Here is a 23,935-nt window from a genome sequence, read left to right on the forward strand (position 1 = left end):
GTAATCTCAGCACTTTGTGAGTCCAAGGCGGGTGGATCACTTGAGGTCAGGAGTTCAAGACCAGCCTGGCCAACATGGTGAAACCTCCAAAAATACAAAAATTAGCTGGGCGTGGTGGTGTGCACCTGTAGTCCCAGCTACTCAGGAGGCTGAGGCAGGAGAATCGCTTGAACCCAGGAGGCAGAGGTTGCAGTGAGCCAAGATCATGCCACTGCACTCCAGCCTGGGCAACAGAGCGAGACTTCATCCTAAAAAAAACCAAAAACAAACAAACAAACAAAAAGACAAGAAATGAAATAAGTAAATAAATAATGTGATACACAAGAAAGCAACACATTCTGTAGTGCAAAAAATAAATCTAGGAAGAAGAGTCTAAATCTAGACTCTGTTTTGTCTCACCACCACTGCCACCACCACCACCTCCTCCACCACCCTCTGTGGAGTGCAGCAGAAACACCAACAAACTCACCTGTGTCTATCTTTAAGACTCCATTCATATCATGGCCCTTTTGTTATGACAATGGATGTTCAGGCACATTGCAAGTAATTCAATTATAGGGATGAGAATATCACATTATTTCACACTGCAAGTAATTAAGTCATAGGGGTGAGAATGTCGCATTATTTCTGTCTTTGATTTGTAGTGGCTAAGAGCATTGGCTTTGAAATTTGGAAGACTGGGTTTGAATTCTAGATCCATAACCTATGTGTAAGATCCTAAGCAAATGACCCGACCTCTCTAAGCTTCAGTTTCCTCATCTGTAAAAATGGGGACAATAATAGTTCATTCATTGTTGAATGAGGCTGTCATGAGAATTAAATAAAATAATCTGTAAAGTGCTCAGGGGCAGTTATTAAGAGCTCAGTAACCTCTGAACTTCTATTTCCTAAGTGAAACCTCATGAGGATTTGTAAAGCACTCAGTCTCATCAGGAAGACACTTACAAATGATCATAAAATGCCTCAGCAGGTGTCTAATCTCACCCACTATAAAACTGTCATGATTAAGAGCAGCACACAGACTGCATCAATTCTATGGAAAGTCTCAGTGTCAGATTTAGAAAATAGCAAGGCTTCTCCCTGAGCCCTCGAGTGCAGGTACTGAGTCTTGTTCCTACTCTATCCTTACATGCTGCCACACCTCATAGAGGACGTGGCAAAAATCAGGCACTGAAGAGATCTTTATTGAATAAATATATTTTTTTAAAATCATGCCTCCAAATTCTAGAGGTCTCCCTTATTTATTTATTTTTCAACTTCCAAAGCCTTCTGCAACAACACACTTCCAGTCAAAATTCCAGCAGGGTTGTTTTTCTTTTGTAGCAATTGAGAAGCTGATTCTAAAATTAATGTGGAAGTGCAAAGGGTGAAGAATATCCAACACAATCTTGAAGAACAAAATTGGAGGACTTTTATTTTCAGATGCTAGAACTTAAAACTACAGTCATTAGGACAACATGGTATTCATACATAGATAGGCAACTTGCCATATAGAACAGAATAAAGAATCAAGAAACAGCCCCATACATACATGATTATCTGGTTTATGGTAAAGGTAACATAGCAGGACAATGAGGAAAGTATTGGTGTTGAGTCAACTTGGTATCTATATGGGAAAAAAATGTACCATAACCTTTACCTCACACTTTACACAAAAATAAGTTCCACATAAACTACATGTAAGAGATGCATGTGAATAGTGCTTTTTAGAGAAAACACAGGAGAAATCTTTATGATATTGGAATAAGCAAAGATGGCCATTATGATATATGGAATAGGCAAAGATGCAACAAAGAGGGCTAACCACAAAATTTAAAAGTGATATAACAAGACGATATTAAAATTAAGAACTCTGTTCATCAAAAGATGCCCTTAAGAAAATAAAAAGAGAAACCATAAAATGGGAGAATATATAATAATACGTATATCTGACAAGCCCCCAACAAGAATATGTAAACATTTCTACAAATCAAGAAAAAGACTGCCAATAGGAAATGGACAAAAGACTTGGACAGACTTTTTTCCTTTTTTTTTTTTGAGACAAAGTCTCGCTTTGTTGTTCAGGCTGGAGTACAGGGATACAATCTCAGCTCACTGCAACCTCTGCCTCCTGGGTTCAAGTAGTTCTCTGCCTCAGCTTCCCAAGTAGCTGGGATTACAGGCTCATGCCACTGCACCCAACTAATTTTATATTTTTGTAGACACAGGGTTTCACCATGTTTGTCAGGCTGGTCTCGAACTCCTGACCTCAAGTGATCTGCTCACCTTGGCCTCCCAAAGTGCTGGGATTACAGGTATGAGCCACTATGGCTGGCCCTTGAACAGATTTTAACAAAAGATTTTGTAAGAATGGCCAATAAACCTGTGAAAAGATAATATCATTAGACAATAGGGACATGCAAATTAAAACCACATTGGCTCTACCAAACGTCTAAAGAAGAATTAACACGAATCCATTTCAAATTCTTCCAAAAAAGAGAAGAGGAGAAAATACTTACTAACTCATTTTATGAGGCCAGTGTTACTCTGATACTAAAGCCAAAGACACCACAAGAAAACCACAGACCAATATTCCTTATGAATATAGATGCAAGAAACCTCAAAAAATAATATCAAATCAAATGAAATGGTATATTAAAAAGATTCAAAACTATGACTAAGTGGAATTTTAAAATCAGGAATACTAGTGTGATTCAACATAAGAAAATTAATCAATGTAATACATAACATTAATAGGATGAGGGGGAAAACCCACATGGCTATCTCAATTGATGTAGAAAGGGCATCTGACAGAATCCAACACCTTTTTATGATGAAAACACCCAGAAAACTAAAAATAGAAGGAAACTTCTTCAATATGATAAAAGGCATTTGTAAAAAAACTAATAGTTAACATTATGCTCAATGGGGTAAAAGACTAAAAACTTTCCCGCTGTGATCAGGAACAAGGCAAAGCTGTCTGTTTTAATAACTGCTATTCAACAGTGCACCTTAAGTTCTAGCCAGAGCAGTTAGGCAAGAAAAATAAATAAAAGGGGGCCGGGCGCAGTGGCTCACGCCTGTAATCCCAGTACTTTGGGAGGCCGAGGTGGGCGGATCATGAGGGCAAGAGATAGAGACCATCCTGGCCAACATGGTGAAACCCCGTCTCTACTAAAAATAGAAAAATTTGCCAGGCGTGGTGGCATGTGCCTGTGGTCCCAGCTACTTGGGAGGCTGAGGCGGAAGAATCACTTGAACCCAGGAGGCAGAGGTTGCAGTGAGCCAAGATTGCGCCACTGCACTCCAGCCTGGCCAAGACTCCGTCTCAAAAAAAAAAAAAAGAAAAAGAAATAAAAGGCATACAAATTGGAACGGAAGAAACAAAGCTGACTATTTTCATAGAGGACATGATCCTCTGTATAGAAACTCTCAAAGACTCTACAAGAACAAACCAGAATATTTGTTTTTAGCTCCACTAAAATCTGCTTTTAGCAAAGTACAAGATCAACACACAGAAAAAACAGTTGTTTTTCTCTCTTTTTCTTTTTTTATGAGACGGTGTCTTGCTTTGTTGCAAGGAGGACAAAGGGGGCTGGAATGCAGAGGCATGATACCAGCTCACTGCAACCTCCGCCTCCCAGGTTCAAGTGATTCTCCTGCCTCAGCCTTCCAAGTAGCTGGGACTACAGGTGCATGCCACTACACCCGGCTAATTTTTGTATTTTTAGTAGAGACAGGTTTTCACCATGTTGGCCAGGGTGGTCTCAAACTTCTGACCTCAGGTGATCCACCTGCCTTGGCCTCCCAAAGTGCTGCGATTACAGGCATGAGCCACTGCACCTGGCCAACAGTTGTTTTTCTATATACCAACAACAAACAACCAATAATTTCCTTTTCCATAGCATTTGAAAGAATAAAATACCTAGGAACAAATTTAACCAAGGTGATGAAAAATTATTACTCTAGAGACTACAAAATATTATTGAAAGAAATTAAAGATTTAAGTAAGTGGCAAGACATGCTGTGTTCATGGAAGAGAAAACTTAATACTGCTAAGGTAACAGTACTACTCAGAGTGATCTATAGATTCAATGTGATCTCTATCAGTATTCCAATGATAATTTTTACAGAAATGGAAAAGCCTGTTCTCAAATTCAAATGGATTGTAAAGGACCCTGAATAGTAAAAAAATACTAAAAAAGAACAAAGTTGGAGAACTCACACTTCCTAATTTCAAAACTTACTACAAAGCTGCAGTAATCAAAACTATATGGTACTGACATAAGATGGACATGTAGACCACTGCAATAGAATTGAGAGTATGGAAATAAACCCATAAATCCATAAAAATTTGATTTTCAACAAGACCATTCAGTGGGAAAAAGACTCGGTTCGATAAATGGTGCTGGGACAGCTTGATATACATGTGCAAAATAATAAAGTTGGACACCTACCTCCTACCATATATAAAAATCAAATCAAGAAGGATCAAAATCTAAACATGAGCTAACATTGTAAAATTCTTAGAAAAAAACAGAGGTGTAAATCTTCATGACCTTGAATTTGACAATGATTCTTAGATATGACAACCCAAAGCATAAACAACAACAAAAATAAATTGGATGACTTATGAAAATTATAAGCTTTTGTGTTAATGTTAAAAACATTGTCAAAAAAGTGAAAAGACTGTATATAGAATGGAAGAAAATATTCACAAATAAGTGTCTGGTATCTAGAATGTAGAAAGAACCCTTACAACTCAAAGACAAAAAGGCAAAAAATCCAATTAAAATATAGGCAAAGGACTTGAATGGACATTTCTCCAAAGAATATAGGCAATGAAAACATGGAAATATACTCAACTTCATTAGTTATTAGGGAAATGCAAATCAAAACCACAATGAGGTTCATACCTGCTATGAGGGCTATAGCCATAATTTTAAAAACAAATAAAAAACAACCTAAAAATAATAAATTTATTTCCTGCCAAGGATGTGGAGAATTTGGAACCCTAGTATAGTGATGGTGAGAATGTATTTTTTTTAAGGCAGAGCCTCACTCTGGTGAAGAGGAGTGGTATGAACTTGGCTCACCACAACCTCTGCCTCCTGAGTTCAAGTGATTCTCATGCCTCAGCCTCCTGAGACTACAGGTGTGCACCACCATGCCCAGCTAATGTTTTGTATTTTTAGTAGAGATGGAGATTCACCATGTTGGACAGGCTGGTCTCCAACTCCTGGCCTGAAGTGATTGCAGGTGTGAGCCACGGCACCTGGCCAATGGTGAGAATGTGAAATTGTTCAGCCACTGTGGAAAACAGCTTGGCAGTTCCTCAATAAGTTAAACATAGAATTACCATATGACCCAGGAATTCCACTCCTAGGTATATACCCAAAAGAACTGAAAAGAGGTACTCAACCAAATACATGCACACGCAGATTCACAGCAGCACTATTCACAACAGCCAAAAGGTAGAAAGGGCCTAGATGTTCATCAATGGATGCATGGATAAACAAAATTGTAGTATATACACACCAGGAAATATTAACCAGCTATAAAAGGAATAAAATACTGATACATGAAGCAATATGAACGAACCTTGAAAACATTATGCTAAGAGAAAGATGTTAAACACAAAAGGCCACATATTGTGTGATTTCCTTTATATGAAATATCCAGAATAGGTAAAACTATAGAGATGAATGCAGATCTATGGGTGCCAAGGGATGGGTCGGGGGCAGGAAATATGGAGCCACTGTTTAATGGTTCCAGAGTTTCCTTTTGGAGTAATGAAATGTTCTGAGCCAGATAAAGGTGGAGGTTGTACTACATTGCGAATGTCCTAAATGCTACTAAACTGTTGACTTTAAAAAGGTTAATTTTGTTATATGACTTTCACCTTAATAATCAAAACAAAATGAAATTTTTAAAAAATTGGGATATTTAACAGAAGAGTTAAAAAGGGAAAAAGACATACAATACCAAGTTTTGGCAGGGACGTGGAGCAAGAGGAGCTTCCAAAAACTGGTGATGGAGGTGTAAATTGGTTACAATTACTTGGGAAAATTCGCAATATCTACTAGAGCTAAGCCATATACATACTCTATGACATAGCAAACCTACTCTTCAGTGTATACACAAATAAGTGCATATATATGTCCATCAAAAACATATTCATAGGAATACTACTTGTAATAGCCCACAGCTGGAAATTAGCCAAATGTGCATCTACAGTAGAATAGATTAAACAAATGGAATACTGTACAGCAATGAAAATTAATATTCTAAAACTATATGCAACAATATAGATCTACCTCATGAACAGAATGTAGAATGAAAGAAAGAAAGCAGATACAAAAGACTACATGCTGTGTAATTAATCTACATTGTTGGAGGAGGCACTGGAAGAAAACAGTGCCTTCTGGGGTGCAGATCATATGTTAATTTTTTCTTTTTTTAAATTTATTTTATTTTATTTATTTATTATTATTATCATTATTTTTGAGACAGGATCTCCCTCTGTTGCCCAGGCTGAAGTGTAGTGGCACAATCATAGCTCACTGCACTGTCTTCCAGGCCCAAGTGATCCTCCTGCCTCAGCCTTCCTAGTAGCTGGGACCACAGGCATGCATCACCATACCTGGCTAATTTTTTTTTTTTTAAGTTTAGGAGCAGAGGCTTAATAGGCAGAAGAAAAGAGAAAGAAAAACAGCTTTCAGCCAGGCACAGTGGCTCATGCCTGTAATCCCAGTACTTTGGGAGGCCGAGGCCTGTGGATCACTTGAGGTCAGGAGTTCAAGACCAAGACCAGCCTGGCCGACATGGTGAAACCTCATTTCTTGAAAAGAAAGAAAGGAAATAAAAAAAGAGAGAGAGAAAGAAAGAAAGAGACAGAGAGAGAGAGAGAAAGAAAAGAAAGAAAAAAAAGAAAGAAAAACAGCTTTCTCTATTGAGAGAGAGGGGTAAGAGATATGGCACTCATGGACAGGAAAGGAGGAAATTATGATAGAAAAGTTGGAGATCCTGTTGTTGACACCCGACAGGCAGTCGGAGGCTGGGGTCTGTCACGAAACTTCTGGGTAACACTGGGGGGCTAGCCGCAGCCATAAATCCTCAGTCGTTCCAGGAACTCTTCCAGCCCCACGCCACGGCTAAGCTCTCTGTGAAGGAAGATGGTTCAAACATGGCCAACATGCCCAGCAACCCGTGGGTGCTGAGGGATTCTCCATGTTCTCCCCAGTAAGCCTGTTCCCCAAGTCTTGTAAGGCTGGCAGTCAGCTAATCATTTTTAAATGGCTGAAGGGGGCCCAGTATTTGGGTTGATTTGGCTCTAAAATGGAGGCCGAGAGCCCCAAATGAAAGGACGGAGCTGGAGTCTGCGCCTCTGCTCGCTGTTTCGAGTAATGTTGTACCTTGGTATCCCAGACGAGGTCCCCAGTATGATATGGTGACATCGTCTGGGGTGTATACTTAGGGTTCGTCATCTCGCGCCAGGAAAATTTACGACATGGACACACACGAGGAGTTTAGGAGCGGAAGTTTAACACGTAGAAGAAAAGGGAAAAAGAAACAGCTCTTTCTATTGAGAGAGACGGGTCATCTGAGCAGAAAGACCCTCTTTTATAAAATTTTTAGTAGAGACAAGATCCCGCTAAATTGCCTAAGCTGGCCTCAGATTCCTGGCCTCAAGTGATCTTTCTGTGTCAGCCTCCAAAGTGCTGAGATCATAGGTGTGAACCACAGCACCTGGCCTGTTTTCTGACTTGTTGCTTTTTTCATAGACATATTCAATTGATGAAAGTTAATAGCTATACACTTTTCTGCTTATATTATTCTTCAATAAAAGTTTTTAAATATTATTATGGAGAAGTTTTGGGTGACAGAGAAATCTGTTTCTGGAAGATCTTTGAGAGTCTCAGGATAAATCCTGACTTCCTTACTTCTAAAAAGCTTAGCCACCCAGAGCAGTGTGGATTTTACAGCAGTCATCATCATGCTCTGTGTAAGGCAGGTTGCCTCGGGGAGCTAGGACACGCCCATCCCTCTCCATGCCTGAAATTGTCACCAGAATCTGCACTCAGCATCTAGCTTCGCCATGCCCACCTCTGCACTCAACACTAAGCTCTGCGCTCGGCACCTAGCCCGCCGCTGGCAATCCCCTCTGCACTCAGCACCAGGATCTGCACTCGACACTAAACTCTGTACTCGGCACCTAGCCAACCGTTGGAAAACCCGGCCAAAATTTAAAAGAAGCCCCAGCCAAAACCTGCCCAATAGCGTATTGCCCTGTCCAGTCCGCTCACTGGAAATCCTGCCTACCTACCTATAGCAGCTTGCCACGTACACGTCCTGTTTCTCCATAGCCAATCAGAGCGCCTTCCTCCCTATATAACCCCACGCCTCAGAGGAGTCAGGTGTGACTTCCCTGGCCTCTTTTCCCTGGACCAGGGAACCTTGCCCAGGAGCCGAATCAATTGGCATCTAATTGTTCTCATGCAGGCCTCAGTTTCCTCATTTTAAACTCAGCAATAAACCTTACACTCTGTCTTCTTTTGTGGTTACAATAAGCCATGGAGAGAGTTCCACTCAGAATTTCCATTCCTAGTTTGAAAGGAGAGCACCATTTCATTTGTTTGCATTAGAAGTAGAGAATTTGTAGCTAGAGAGGACCTCAGAGGTAGCCTAATCCAAATCCTTAATTCTACTAGTTAGGAAGATAGTACAGAGAAGTAATCCAAGCAAGTATAACATAATATCATGTAAGTGATATAAGAAATATAGTTAAGTAATATAAGACATTAAGTAATATGTTTAAGTAAAATAAGCCATATATTCCCTTCTCTGTTCATATTAATGATCTTAGAGAATTCTAAATCTCAATCCTGCCTGTCCCTCCTCCTATTTGTGATTCAAATCATGTAATTTTAGGATATGAGATATTGAAATTATTATTAGAAATAAACATTTAAAACACTGATAAAGTACCCCTTTAGGATTATCTTTTCTGCATTAGGAAGAATGTAAAGCAGATCTCAGGCGTTTTTGAGATTTAACAGATTAAGTTAAGAAATTGAATTTAATTGATCTGTTAGGACAAATTTCCTTAAGAATCATAGGTGACATTGAAATACTAGAGTTGAAAGCATTTCGGTATTTAACAACAAATGAGAAAGTAGCAAGGTAATTTTATAAAAGGATTCAATGCTATATATCCTTAAGGGAAGGTTAACAATCATGAAACATGGAAAAGTGGAACCATTTTCTTCTCAGAAAATGCCACCAAGCCATTTACTGCAAATATCTAAATCGAATTTATATTTTTATGAAAAATAAATTTGAGGTTCTGTCAAAATCTGTCAATTCTCTTGAATTCCAGTTCATTTATATTAAACCAGGCATGAATTGACAAGTTCTTAACCATAAGCTTGAGACAGACATTTTGATCTTCTCAGTTGGAATTCCTGTTCTGAACACCTATACTTGATGCACATACATCGTCCCTTGGCTATCATCCCTGTGCCCATCTGTTGGCATGGCTAGCTGCCCACTCTCAAGTTTGGACTCCCGCCCTAGCGTGGAGGTGCCAGGGAGTAACAGTTTACAGCGGCAGCCTGTACAACAATGTCAATGTATTCTCTGCCCAATGTTGCAACATGGTGTCCACTAAACTTAGGTGCTGTGTGTTTCACTTTATTGGATCACATTTTTCATCATACGTTCTTGATAGATAAAATGTAAAGGACAAGAGTAGAGTCTGGGGAGAAGAGGATGAAGGAAGTGAGCTTCCTGGTTTTTAAGGTTTTAAAAATGTGCAGGGTGGGCCAGACACAATGGCTCAGTCTATTATTACAACACTTCGAGAGGCCAAGGCAGGCAGACCACTTGAGGCCAGGAGCTTGAGGCCAGGAGCTTGAGACCAGCCTGGCCAACATGGCAAAACCCTGTCTGTACTAAAAATACAAAAATTAGCTGGGTGTGGTGGTGCATGCCTGTAACCCCAGCTTCTTGGGTAGCTGAAGCGCGAGGATTACTTGAACCTGGGAGGTGGAGGTTGCAATGAGCAGTTAGCGCCACTGCACTGCAGCTTGGGCAACAGAGGGAGACTCTGTCTCAGAAAACAAACAAACAAAAAGAAAAACAAAACAAAACAAAAAACCCTGCGGGTTAATTTCACTGGTGCAGCTGCCTTGGAAAGCCAGGAAGATCATCATCAGTACCTGACAGGAGGAAACATCACCTCTTTTATGGGATCAATCACAGCAGACAATTGAGCCACAAAAGACTGTACCCATTCCTTTAAACCACCCAAAGGGCCAAAAGGCTGAAGTTCTTTTTTTCCAAAAACTTTCTGATGTCTCTTCGTATCAGGCTTAGAAATACTAGCAGGTTTTCTGGGTGTTTTTAGGCTTTAGAGAAACTACTGCTTATCTTAGTGTGATTGAAATAGAAAAGATAAAAATCTACTAGATAGAACATTCCAAATTCTTCTAAGGCTGTTGTTCATAGATCTGTTACAAACATTAAAACATAGGTTATTGAATATAAATATCTTGCTATTTCCTATATTTTATTATATCTAGGAGTATGCAGTGGAATGTTAAAGCTTAAGGTTTTAAACCCTACATAAGACAATTTACAGTCAAATCTCTGATCCTTCAAATTCAGGAGGAGAGGGGTCAGAACCACACATAGAGAAGGAAACACAAGATCTTATAAGGTCTGATGATTTAGTCTTTGGTTCAGAAGAAAATGACTCAAGTCATGAAACCCAGGCATTAATCTAGCAGAACTACTGGGTGATGAAGAAGGTGACTTTTCATTAGAAGGACAAATGATAAATAAGAATATCAATAGAAACCACGGGCCCATTACGGTTGCTTTTGCACCTTTTGAAAGTGCTGAAATAATGAATATGATAGTTACCGAGATTCGGGAGTGAATTTATTTTCTGCCAAATGATATGAATTATCTTTGTTCTGTGACAAGTCTGATAAGCCAGAGGAAAAGAATAAATACATTCTTTTACCCTAAACAATTAGTAAGTGCATAGTATGCATCTATTATGTGCCTAGCACTACAAGGAATTTGAAACCTACTTGTTAAATTCAATGTTTATCAATATAAGTCTGTGGTAAAAGCTTCCTTGAATTTAGTCTCACAAGAATCAGTTTTCTGATCTTGGATACACCAATGGCTAGCTATAAAACCGCAAACAAATCGTTTATTCTCTTTGAATCTTACTTTCCTTATGTTTCCTGATGAGGATAATGCCTGTTCTGGCTTCTTTCTAGTGTGGTCATGTTGTAAATATGTTGACTATGTAAAATTTCTTTGAAAATCAAAATCTGTTGGCCAGGCAGGGTGGCTCATACCCATAATCCCAGCACTTCGTGGAGCCGAGGTGAGCGGATCACCTGAGGTCAGGAGTTCAAGACCATGCTGGCCAACATGGTGAAATCCTGACTCCACTAAAAAAATACAAAAAAATTAACAGAGCGTCGTGTCGGGCACCTGTAACCCCAGCTACTCCGGAAGCTGAGGCAGGGAGAATTGCTTGAACTCAAAAGGTGGAGGTTGCAGTGAGCTGAGATTGCCCCACTGTGCTCCAGCTTGGACAAAAATCAAACTGTACTATCATCCTTACACATTTCTGGGGAATTACTTGCTTTGGTATTTGAAAAAAAAAATCTTGTTAACTTTTTTTTTGAAGGAAACTTTGTATTGTTTTAATTATTGTTATGTACAGAAAACTCAACAGTGTACATCTAACCCAGCTTAGTGGCAAGTTCTTTAGCCTTTTCCTTTTCGAGCTTGGCGATGAGAGCCACAGGCTTGGGACCCAGGACACTGCATCCCCAGTGATGGCGGATCTCATCTTATTTGTCATTGTAATTGGTCCTGATAGCTTCCACCAGCTTAGCCAAAGCACCTTTGTCTTCCAAGTTACCCTGTGTGAAGGCGACAGTGGTGCAGGTCTTGCTGTGGACTAGATGTCCCAGTCTTACCTTCCCCTTGATAATGCAGTAAGGGACTCCCATTTTACGACACAGGGCAGGCAAGAAGAGAGCCAGCTCAGTGGGATCCACGTCGTGTGCAGTCACCACCGGCTGAGCTTTCTTGTTCTCCACCAAGGGGATGATGGTGTTAACTCCTTCTCGAAGGACAGGTGGTCTCTTAGTGGGGACGTCCCCTTTGCCAGCAGCTTTCTTCTCTGCCTGGGCCGACAGCCTCTGCTGCTTCTCTTGCTTTGTCTCTGGTCTATACTTGTGGGCCAGCTTAAGCAGCTGAGTAGCTGTTTGGCCGTCCAGGGCCTGGGTGAGCTGGTTAATTGCAGGAGGCACTTTCAGCCGCTTATAGAGGATGGCTCTCTGCCACTGCAACCTGATATAGCGGGGCCATTTCACAAAGAGCGTGAGGTCTCTTTGGGCTGGATGTCCTGTCCAATACCAAAATTCTTAGGCCTTTTCTCAAACGGGGGATTCACCACTTTCTTGGCCTCCTGCTTCTTCACGACAGCAGGGGCCGGAGTCACCTTCTTCCCCTTGGCCTTCTTTCCTTTCCGCATCTTGGACAGCAGGAGGAGAGCTTGTTAACTTTTTATTTTAACTTTTGTTTTAGGTTCAGGGATACACCTGCAGGTTTGTTATATAGGTAATGGCATATCATGGGGTTTCGTGTACAGATTACTTCATCACCCAGGTAATAAGCATGGTACCTGATGGGTAGTTTTGTGATCCTCACCTTCCCGCCTCCCCCCACCCTCAAGCAGATCTGAGTGTCTGTTGTTCCCTTCTTTGTGTCCATATGTACTCAGGATTTATCTCCCACTTGTGAGAACTTGCAGCATTTGGTTTTCTGTTCCTTTAACAATTTTGTTTTTTTGAGACGGAGTTTTGCTTGTGTTATCTAGGCTGGAGTGAAATGGTGTGATCTTGGCTCCCCACCACCTCCGCCTCCGGGGTTCAAGCAATTTTCCTGCCTGAGCCTCCCGAGTAGCTGGGATTACAGGTGTGTGCCACCATGCCCAGATAATTCCTTTAACTTTTAAGTTAAATGTTGAGCACAAATGTGGAGGGTTTTTTTTTTTTAAGACAGAGTCTCACTCTGTCACCCAGCCTGGCTGGAGTGCACTGGTGCGATCTCAGCTCACTGCAACCTCCACCTCCCCAGTTCAAGCAATTCTTCTACCTCAGCCTTTGAGAAGCTGGGATTACAGGCGCTCACTGCCATGCCCAGCTAATTTTTGTATTTTTAGTAGGGACAGTGTTTCACCATGTTGGCCAGTCTGGTCTTGAACTCCTGACCTCAAGTGATCCACCTGCTGTGACTTCCCAAAGTGCTGGGATTACTTACAGGCATGAGCCACAGTGCCCGGCCTGTAGAAGGCTTTGAAGGCAAGACTGGAAGTTTGGATTTTGTCACAGTGGTAGTAGCAGTTATTTACAGATTTTCAGCTGGGGAGTGACATGCTACTTGGTTATTTCATTCAATTTATGTAGTCTTTTCACTTTTCAAATACATAGGTGGCTTAAGCTTACCCAGAAGATTGCCATTTCATGATGAGTTTCATAGGACTAACATCGTCCTCATCCTCGTCATCATTATCTAACAGCTATTTTGTGACAAGCACCATTCTGTAGTTTAAGTATATTTACTCAATTAATCCTCACAAAATCCCATATATAATACTATTATTATTATTCCTATTTTATGAAGACAGTAGGCACAGAGAAGTTAAGTGCTTTTCCTTAGCTTACAGAGCCAGCAAGTAGAGAAGCTGGGATTTGAACACAAGCTTCAGTCCGTGCTCTCCAACAAATATTTGATTAAATTCGAGAATTATTTATTGAATATCTATAATATAACACAACTGTGTTAGATGCTGAAGCCAAAAACAAGGGAAATGGCCAGGCATGGTGGCTCACACCTATAATCCTAGCCCTTTTAGAGGCTGAGGAGGGAGGATCGCTTGAGCCCAGGTGTTTGAGGCTGCAGTGAGCTATGATTGTACCACTCCAGCCTAGGTGACAGTGTGAGATCCTGTCTCTATTAAAAAAAAAAAGGGTGGGGGAAGGTATAGTGACTGCTCTTAAGGAGTCTATCTTTCATGAAAATATCCTTGTTAATTATACTTATGCCCTAGTTAGTCATAAATAATCACTATTTACTTATTTATTCATTTATCATTAATCTATTGAGAACTTCATGCCAGGCTTTGTTCTAGGTGTCTAAAGTCAACAAAATTATCTGGCTTCATTACTTACCCGCTAGTGAGGGGAGACAGACAATAAACAAATAAATTAGTAAAATATATACCCAAAGAGGAGGAATGCAATGGCTAAAAGTAAAGAAAGGATGGGAGACAGTCCTTGGATGAAGGTGGGAGTTGCAATTTTAAATAAGCTAGTCAGGTAAAGACTCATTGAGAAGGTGACTTTCAGTCCAAGACCTGAAGATATCTAGTAAGACACCTGAAGAAAGAGTATTTCTGGCAGAGGAGCAACAATGGCAAAGATCTCAAGGAATGAGTTTACCCGGAGTGTTGGAAGAATAGCAAGGAAGCCCCTGTAGCCAGAGCAGAGGGGGAGCACAGCTGGGGACCAATCAAGGACTTTTGAGACTGCCGTGAAGACTTTTGACTCTGTCCCAGATGGGAATTCACTGGAAGGGTTTCAGTAGAGATTTTAAAAGGATCCGCTTGGTTTCTCTATTCAAAATAGACACTAGGTGTGGGGGTTGGAAGAGAGGCTGAAGTAGGAAAGCCAGTTAGGAGACTATTGCAAGAATCTAGGGGAGAGATTATGGCAGTGTATGTCATGATGGAGGTGGTAAGAAGGGATTGAAGTCTAGATAGATTCTAAAGGTAGAACCAATCAGACCTCCTCACAGGTTAGATGTGGGGGTGCAGAAGAGAGACGAGCCAACGATGACACCAAGGCTTTGGACCTGAGCAATTTGGAAGAATGAAGTTGCCATTTACTGAGATGGGGAAGAGAGTCGGATTTACAGTTTTTATCTAGGGGAAAAATCAGAAGTTCCACTTGGGACACATTAAATTTGAGATGCCTATTAGACATTCATGCCATGCTGTATAGGCAGGGAGATATTTCAGGGAGGAGGCGTGAGCTATACATATAACATTGGGAGTTGTCAATACAAAGGAAGTTTGTCAAGCCTAGAGATTGCATGAGGGCAACCTAGGAAACAGACAGATTGAAAGACTGAGCCCTGGGGTGCATCAACATATAGACTTAAAGGAAAAAAGCATCAGGAAGAAAGTTAGTGGAAAATCACTGGCATGTTGGGAGGGAGCACAGGAAGATCTCTTCGTATTTTTAAACTAGATTCTTCAGTTTCCCAAGACCATATTCTGTTTATTGAAAACTTAGCAGCCCTGCGTCAAGTGGTATTGTTTCTTTTCACAAACAAATTAGAACCCATTTAGTACTATGTTTGAGTGCTATCAAATATTTAGGTAATCACTTGCAGGACTAATTGACCTTTGGGGATGTCTTTGTAGCCCCTACTAGAATGTCAAGTGTTTTGTTTTTAAATAATAAAAAATTGTTGCTTGAGTATGCAAATCAAATTCTCAGTCCAATTAATTACATATTGTTGTTAAGCAAATCTGCTTAAGGTGAAATTGCTCTATGGCCAGTTTTAGCGAGTAACTAACTGATATTCGGGGTCATAGAAGGTCTTTAATGCAGGAATAATGTGAATCAAGGGAAATGTGTGTGAATTATATGGTGAGAGTTGTCTGTTCTCTTTGCACGGAGGTTTTCCAGCTAATTGAGTTCATTACTTGTCCCATTAAAGGAGATTAAGTATGTCAACACTGTAGCTGGATAATAGAAGGTCTGTAGCAAAAGTACGGCTCAAGCTAGAGTTCAAATCTTTATTTCTAGGGAACAAGATATAAAGATAACAAAGGGAATGAGGAAACGGAGGTTTTAGCATTCCGGACTGAATATGAAAAGAGACTCGGCAGGCCACAGGGCACAGCCAAGAATGAAAATGGTGGGGGGAATCTCACAAGATATTCTCCACTTCTTCAGGTCTGCCCCTCTGCTAGATACATTTCTGTTCTCCTGTCTTCCCATTTTGGTAACTACATAACACATTCACCATGAGGCAGGAAAATCGGGTCTGGAGGCAGGGAACATACAAAAGATTCATACTGCAGTTATAACAGGAAGCATCCTCTCAATAGGACACACACTGAGGAAATTACTTTGTAACTTTACTTCGTCCTCTTCGTTTACATAGGGAATACCCCAAGTAGAGGGTATTTAAACTCACAAAAACTCTGTACCAGGGCCTTTGTGCCCCCGTGCTCAGGCCAGCTCACACACTGTGGAGTGTACTTTCATTTTCAGCAAATCCCTTCATTCCTTCCTTGCTTTGTTTGTGCGTTTTGTCCAATTCTTTGTTCAAGATGCCAAGAACCTGGACACCCTCCACCGTTAACAACCATGCTATCCCATCTGAGCAACTCTTTTATTTTACTAGCTAGAATATTCTTGCTAAGGATCTATACCCAGGACACACACGTATTGTGCATTGTAGCCAGCTGTTGCCTCCCTGCTGCAGTCTCTCTACATATGAGCCGGGTGCAGCAGTCACTGCCATGGCTCCCAAATCCATTCTCTCCCTTTCTCTACAGCAACTCTGGAATTTTAGCCGACACAGATCACATAGAATAAACACTATTTTTTCCAGGCCCTTTTGCCATTCCATTCTGACAACATACCCATTTTGAGATTTACAAAAACTTTTGCCTCTTCCATGAAACCCTGCCTGATTCACGTACCGGAAAGGTGACTTTATTCTTCTGTGAATGCTCACAGGATTTTTATCGGCACTTCTGTTATGTCATTTATTAAAATGTCTGCTATACATTCCTTAACACTTTTCTGAAACAGAGTCCTGCCCTGTCACCCAGGCTGAAGTACAGTGGTACACTTAGAGCTCACTGCAGCCTTGAACTCCTGGCTCAAGTGACTCTCCTGTCTCAGTTGCCTGAGTAGCTGGGACTACAGGTTTGCAATCCCATACCCAGCTAATTTTTTTTTTTTTTAAGATAGGATCTCTCTGCGCTCCTCAGGTTGATCTTAGACTCCTGGCCTCCTTCCACTTTGGCCTCCCAAAGTTCTGGGATAATAGGCGAGAGCCACTGCACTCAGCCACATTCCTTAACACTTCTATCTTGTAAGCTCGTTGGATACAGGAATTGGATTTTATTTATGTTTGATAGCCTCATATCAAGTACTTTGCAAGTAGAAGGCACTCAACATTTCTTGTGTATTCCTTGTTTAACAAAGGAAGTAGCTCCTTTGTTACTTTCTTCCCACTTGTTTTGGACTTAACTCTCCTTTCTAATGTTTTAATTTCAAATCTTTATTCTTTATTTATTTACTTTTGGAGATGGACTCTTGCTCTGTCATGCAGTGGCACGATCTCTGCTCACTGCAATCTTTGCCTCCTGGGTTCAAGCATTTCTCCTGCCTCAGTCTCCCAAGTAGCTGGGATTATAGGTGCCCACCACCATGCCTGGCTAATTTTTGTATTTTTTGTAGAAACGGGGTTTCACCATGTTGGCTAGGCTGGTCTCGAACTCCTGTCTTCAAATGATCCACCCGCCTAGACCTCCCAAAGAGCTGGGATTACAGGTGTAAGCCACTGTGCCTGGCCAATTTTAAAGTGATTTCTGGGGATATGATCTCTCTGCAGTGAAAATAAAAACAAAACCATACTTTGATAACTCTTTCTTGAAAATTCACTTAACATACAAAATCAGCTTGAAATTAGAAGCTGAGACAATTTGATAAACTTTTAATTTTACACTATTTAGAAAAGCCACCAATCCATTTTTGTCTGAAATGAAGCCTTTTTTGAATTATAGATTTTGTCAGCATATTTTATAGAATAATAATGTCAAGTTTTTGAGAAAATAAAACCAGATAAAATGAACTGATTATGAAGAAGGCTATGTAAGACTCAGTTACAATGTAAAGAAATGCGTCTTCGCTAAGATGGTTTCTCTCAGTACTTAGTTGTTAAATATTGATGGTTAGCAGTCCTTTGGAGACTACTATTTGCTCAACCATGAGTATTCCTGAATAAAATACTTAAAGAGTCCTAAGAAGTTTATCTAAACTATAAAAACTTTTTTTTTTTTTTTTTTTTGAGCAGGGTCTCACTCCCATAACCTAGGTTGTAGTGCAGTGGCATGATCACAGCTCACTGCAGCCTTGACCTCCCAGGGCTCAAGTGATCCTCGCATTTCAGCTTCCCAACCAGCTGGGACTACAGGCACATGCCACTATGCCCAGCTAATTTTTTTTTGTATTTCGTAGAGATGATATTTGGTCATGTTGCCCAGGCTGGTCTCAAACTCCTGGGCTCAAGCCATCCACCCACCTCAGCCTCCCAAAGTGCTGGGATTACAGGCATGAGCCACCATGGCCAGCCAACAAACATTTTTATGTGGCATCTAATTTATATTTAAGAAATAGTTACAAGCCCTTTTTATAGATCATTGAAAGGTGAAAATAGGCCAGGTGAAACAGCCTGGACAGAAACCCCGTCTCTACTAAAAATACAAAAATTAGCTGGGTGTGGTGATGGTTGTCTGTAATCCCAGCTACTCGGGAGGCTGAGGCAGGAGAATCCCTTGAACCCGGGAGGCAGAGTCTGCAGTGAGCCAAGATTGCACCACTGCACTCCAGCCTGGGTGACAGAGTGATAATCTGTCTCAAAAAAAAGAAAAAGGTGAAAATATGTTTATAATAACAATTATAGCAAACTCAAAATTCACAAGATATAAATTAATGAGGCTTCACATGACTGGATATTCAAAGCAATAAAAGTGCTCAACATGTAATTCCTTTTGTTTTTCCAAATATGACTGTGAAACTTTCATAGCTTTAATACAAGATGACTATGTAATTAGGTGACAGAAGGAAGAGAATATTTTCTTTTCCTACTAAAGTCAAGCCTAAGTCTAAATTCCTATTATCATAAAAATGGCAAATTTTGATCAGCCTGGAAAAATCTTAGTTCAGGTTTGATTTCTGGTGGTTGCAGATGGAGTTGCAAAAGAATCAGCACAGCTTACATGTTCTAGGAGCAGCATTAGGTACTGGAGATGCAATATGTATATAATGCTTACAAAACTGTTAAGAATTTCACAGTTGGAAAAAGTTATGCTAACAAATTTTCCGCAATGGGAAGAAAAGGAATTTTTTTGACTTTAGGATTCATGAATTAAACTTATATGTCAGTTTGTAATAATGAATTACTGATTAATTAGAAAAAATTCAGAAGCATTTATAATTTTCACCTTATAATAAGTCAAGGGCAAACATCTTACAGCCTCTCATAGAGACTCATACATTCATACTTATGAATGAGATTCATGCTATTCCAGATCAGCATTTTAAGGTTTTTGGCCATGATCATTAATAAACTTGCAGAAGAAAAGATTACTTATTCTGATAATGTCATTGTAAGTTATAGAGACTGAGTTTCCAAGCATAAAAATATGTGACATTCCCAAATGATTTAAAATTTGGAAATATCACCACTTGATTTTAACCACTAGGTTTAAAGTGTATATTTCTCTTATCTTTAAAACAGCTAATTTAAAATAGTTTTAAAAAGATTAATAGTATTATGTAAGACAGTAACACCCCTATTCTCAAATTGACCTTAAATATATGTTTCTGAAATTGTTCTAAAGGAGTCTCTGCCTTGATACTTGACATACTGATTTCAGAAATTAGTCAGACATAAAGTAGAGGTACGAGAGACACCAAATTGTATGCAGAAATTGACACCCTACAGTTATTTTAAAGTGCTCTTTGCCTATTTCTGTGGTCTTTTTTGGGGGGACCCAATATAGCCTGGACCTACCTTTGAACTGTATTAGGAGAGAATGGGACTGGGTGCGATGGCTCATACCTGTAATCCCAGTGCTTTGGGAGGCCACAGCAGGAGAATAGTTCAAGGCCAGGAGTTTGAGACAAGCCTGGCCACCATAGTGAGACCCTGTCTCTACAGAAACTAAAAAAAAAAAAAAAATTTAGCTGGGCACAGTGGCACACACCTATAGTCCTAGCTACTTGGGATGTTGAGGCAGAATGGCTTGAGCCTAGGAGTTTGAGGTTGCAGCAAACTGTGATCATGCCACTGCATGCCAACCTGGATGACAGCAAGACCCCATCTCAAAAAAAAAAAAAAAAAAAAAAAACAGAGTGGGATAGAATGTAACATTTGTGAAGAAATTTACTAGTGTTTTGGTATAATTGTCAAAAATATTTTAAATTTTACTTCATTGTTCCAATCTTTCCTTCTAGTTAAAGGGTTCTTTCCTTAGCTAAGATTTGTCTTTGAAGTCTATCTAATATTTTATTTTCTTTTGTTTTATTTTATTTTTGAGACAGAGTCATGCTCTGTTGCCCATGCTAGAGTGCAGTGGTACAATCTTGGCTCACTGCAACCTCTGCCTCCAGGTTCAAGCAATTCTTGTGCCTCAGCCTCCCAAGTACCTGAGATTACAGGCGTGTGCCACCATACCTGGCTAATTTTTGCATTTTTAGTAGAGACAGGTTTTCACCATGTGGCCAGGTTGGTCTCAAACTCTTCTCCTCAAGTGATCTGTCTGCCTCAGCCTCTCAAAGTGCTAGGATTACAGGTGTAAGCCACCATGCCCAGGCTCTAATCTAATTTTGTAATCATTTGATTAAGAGAAAAGGCCAATACTAACAAATAGAAACCTGGAACTTAGGGATGAAACTAAGACATTTCTCTCTTCTCGCATATTAAAGCATGTGGGGGGCCAGGTGCAGTGGTTCATGCCTGTAATCCCAGCACTTTGGGAGGCTGAGGCAAGAGGACCACTTGAGCTCAGGAGCTGGAAGCTGCAGTGAGTGAGCTACGATTGAGCCACTGCACTACAGCTTGGGTGACAGAGGGAGCCCCTGTTTCAGTAAAAGGGGCAGGTGTGGTAGGCGGCCTCTAGGATGGCTTCCTGTAACCCTCATCTTCTGGTAGCCGTGAGTTGGGGCAGGATTTTGTGACTCAGTTCTAATGACTGGAACACAGCAGAAGCCATGATGCAACCCTCTAGAGACTAGTTTACAAGACTGCTGCCTCCTTCCTTCTTGGCTGCCCAGTCTCTCACTGCATCTAGGATCATTCATTCCTCTATGTTGTGAGCTGCCCTGTGGAGAGGCCTGTGCTGTAAATAACTCAGGGAAGTCTTACTCTTTGATTAGTTTGGGGCCCCAACACAGCATCCCATAAGGAATGGAAGCCTACCAACACCCACATGAGGGAGTCGCTGAGCGTCAGTAGACCCTTGAAACAGACTTGGCCATCAGCTTGACTGCAACCTCAAGGAACATTCTGGGCCAGAACTGCCCTCCTTGTTACTCGACCCCCAGAGTCCCCAGTCTCAGAAGCAGGGAGATAAAGAATGTTGTTTTAAGCTGCTACCTTTTGGAGGTAACTTGCTTTGTAGCAGTAGATAAACAATATAGAACATAACTCTAATAATTTCCTAATTAACACCCATTGAATGGAAGCCCAGAAAACTGAGTTTTAGATCATGTTTTACTCAATAACTGGTAATGTTATATCATGCATAGAGTGGGAATTCACAAAACTCAGAAGTAGCTTTTTTTTTTTTTTTTGACAGGGGCTTACTCTGTCACCCAGGCTGGAGTGCGGTGGTATGATCACGGCTCACTGCAGCCTCTAACTCTTGGGCTCAAGTGATCCTCCTGCCTCAGCCTCTTGAGTAGTTGGGACTACAGGAGTATGCACACCACCATTCCTGGCTAACATTTTTGTTTTTATTTTTAGTTTTGGTAGAGATGGGGTTTCACTATGTTACCCAGGCTGGTTTCAAAGTCCTGGCCTCAAACAATCCTCCCACCTTGGTCTCTCAAAGTGTTGGGGTTACAGGCATGAGCCACTGAACCAGGCCAGCATCTTACGTTTCTTAATGTGAGATTTCATTTTCCAGAAGTCAGTAAAGATCTAAGCTCTGATGTCAGACTGCCTGGGCTTTAATCTTGAGTCTACTAGTTATTGAGTGTGCACAGGTGCATGAATCTTTTCTCCAAAACTTATTTTTTTGTCTTTAAATGAAGGTATATTGAAGTATATGAAGTATATTGTTTCCTTCAGAATAATAGCTTTATTCATTCAACAAATATGTATCTAGCACCTCTTATGTTCCAGGGACTCTTTCGGGTGCTAGAGATGTAGTGATAAACATAACACAATCCTTGCTTTTAAGGAACTTACAGTTGGAGCCAGAAGAATACATAGACAACTTCAGGACAGCTTAAGGGGTACAACTGAGTACAGAATTCAATGAGGTACAAAAAAATAGGGGTGAAAGAAGCTTCCCTGTTGGAGGTGGAGATCATGGGCCTCAGTTGTCAGGCAAGAAAAGTGGACAGAGAAGGTTGGCTACAGTTCTGGGGTTACTGTGTAGATGCCTAGAGGCAACAGAGTGTATGGCGTATCTATGGAGCCACACGTAATTCAGTACGGCCCCATCTTGTAGGGCAGTGGGGAGCGACCAGAGATGCAGCTGGGGAGAAAAACAGGGCTCAGATCATCGAAAATCATGTATGCCATACCAAAGGTTTTGGATTTTAATTGTAATTAATATATATTTTTTTGAGATGGAGTCTGGCTCTGTCGCCCAGGCTGGAGTGCAGTGGCACGATCTTGGCTCACTGCAACCTCCACCTCCCAGGTTCAAACGATTCTCCTGCCTCGGCATCCTGAGTAGCTGGAATTACAAGGCATGCCCAGCTAATGTTTGTATTTTTAGTAGAGATGGGGTTTCACCATGTTGGCCTGGCTGATCTTGAACTGGCTGGTCTCGAACTCCTGACCTTGTGATCCACCTGCCTCCGCCTCCCAAAGTGCTGGGATTACAGGCATGAGCCACCACGCCCAGCCGGGTTTGGGGTTTTATTGTGAATGCATTAGTGAAGTAAGGAATGATTTTAAGGAGGGAAGGCTCCAACAGGTTACTCCCTTATTAATACTCCTTTACTCACACCTTAGATTTTCTCAGTTTAAGAGAATGCCTCTTAAATTGCCTTCAGCTCAATCTTTTGAATGGACTTAATGCTGATAAACGCATTTGAAGTGAACTTGAACTGGGAGTGGAGTGAGAAACAGAAACCTTTTAGAGGAACTGTGTTTAGTAAGCAAAGTTGATGATGAAGCAGGTTAATTATTATTTGGGGTAAAAATTTTCCTCCGATTATAAAGCCATGAGGCTGAATCTTTGCGTCTTACTGCATTTCATAAGACAGACATTTGTGCGCTTTTGAATTTGTTAATTGGATGTTAATTGGATGACTGCTAACGTTTCTAACTGGCTTGACAACAAGAGAATCCCTCAAATGCTCTAAAGGAATCTCATCTAGTTTTAAGAAAATGGCAGTCTGGAAAGCTTCTGGCTGTGGCCAGGACTCCGCTGTCAGAGCAGAGCTGTGGAGCAACCTCTGCCTGCTGCCCACATCGCTCCACAGTCAAGTTTGTCTACTCTAAATCATCTCAGACGTCACCACTGTCATTTGGGTGGGGGTTTCTCACCTGGCAGTGGTGTCCACCCATGTTCGAAACGTTTCTATATGCATTTATCTTCTTTAAAGTGTTGCTGCAAACACTTCCAGTTAAATTCTGTGATGTGCGGAGTGTTTCTCACTACAGTAAGATGGTTTAAGGTTAAGACTGACCGTCTTTTATACTCATCCTGTTCATAGTTTATGACAAGCATATAGAGGAAAGTCTGTATTTTTTTTTTTGAGGAATGAAGCAGAGATTCATGTTTGAGACCAGCTTAAAATATTCTAACATTATTTTATAGCCATAAAGTGTCTATTCCCCAATTTTTACTTATGATATCAAGCATTAA

The 23,935-nt window shown here is 40.7% G+C and overlaps 1 pseudogene; it reads right to left on the bottom strand.

The window, feature by feature from the left end:
• Window positions 1-11,732: 11,732 nt before the first annotated feature.
• Window positions 11,733-12,561, bottom strand: LOC116527248 (annotated as a pseudogene).
• Window positions 12,562-23,935: the final 11,374 nt, after the last annotated feature.

This window comes from Sapajus apella, unplaced genomic scaffold (assembly GCF_009761245.1).
Source record: "Sapajus apella isolate SASKATOON/1434 unplaced genomic scaffold, GSC_monkey_1.0 scaffold53, whole genome shotgun sequence".
NCBI lineage: Eukaryota > Metazoa > Chordata > Mammalia > Primates > Cebidae > Sapajus > Sapajus apella.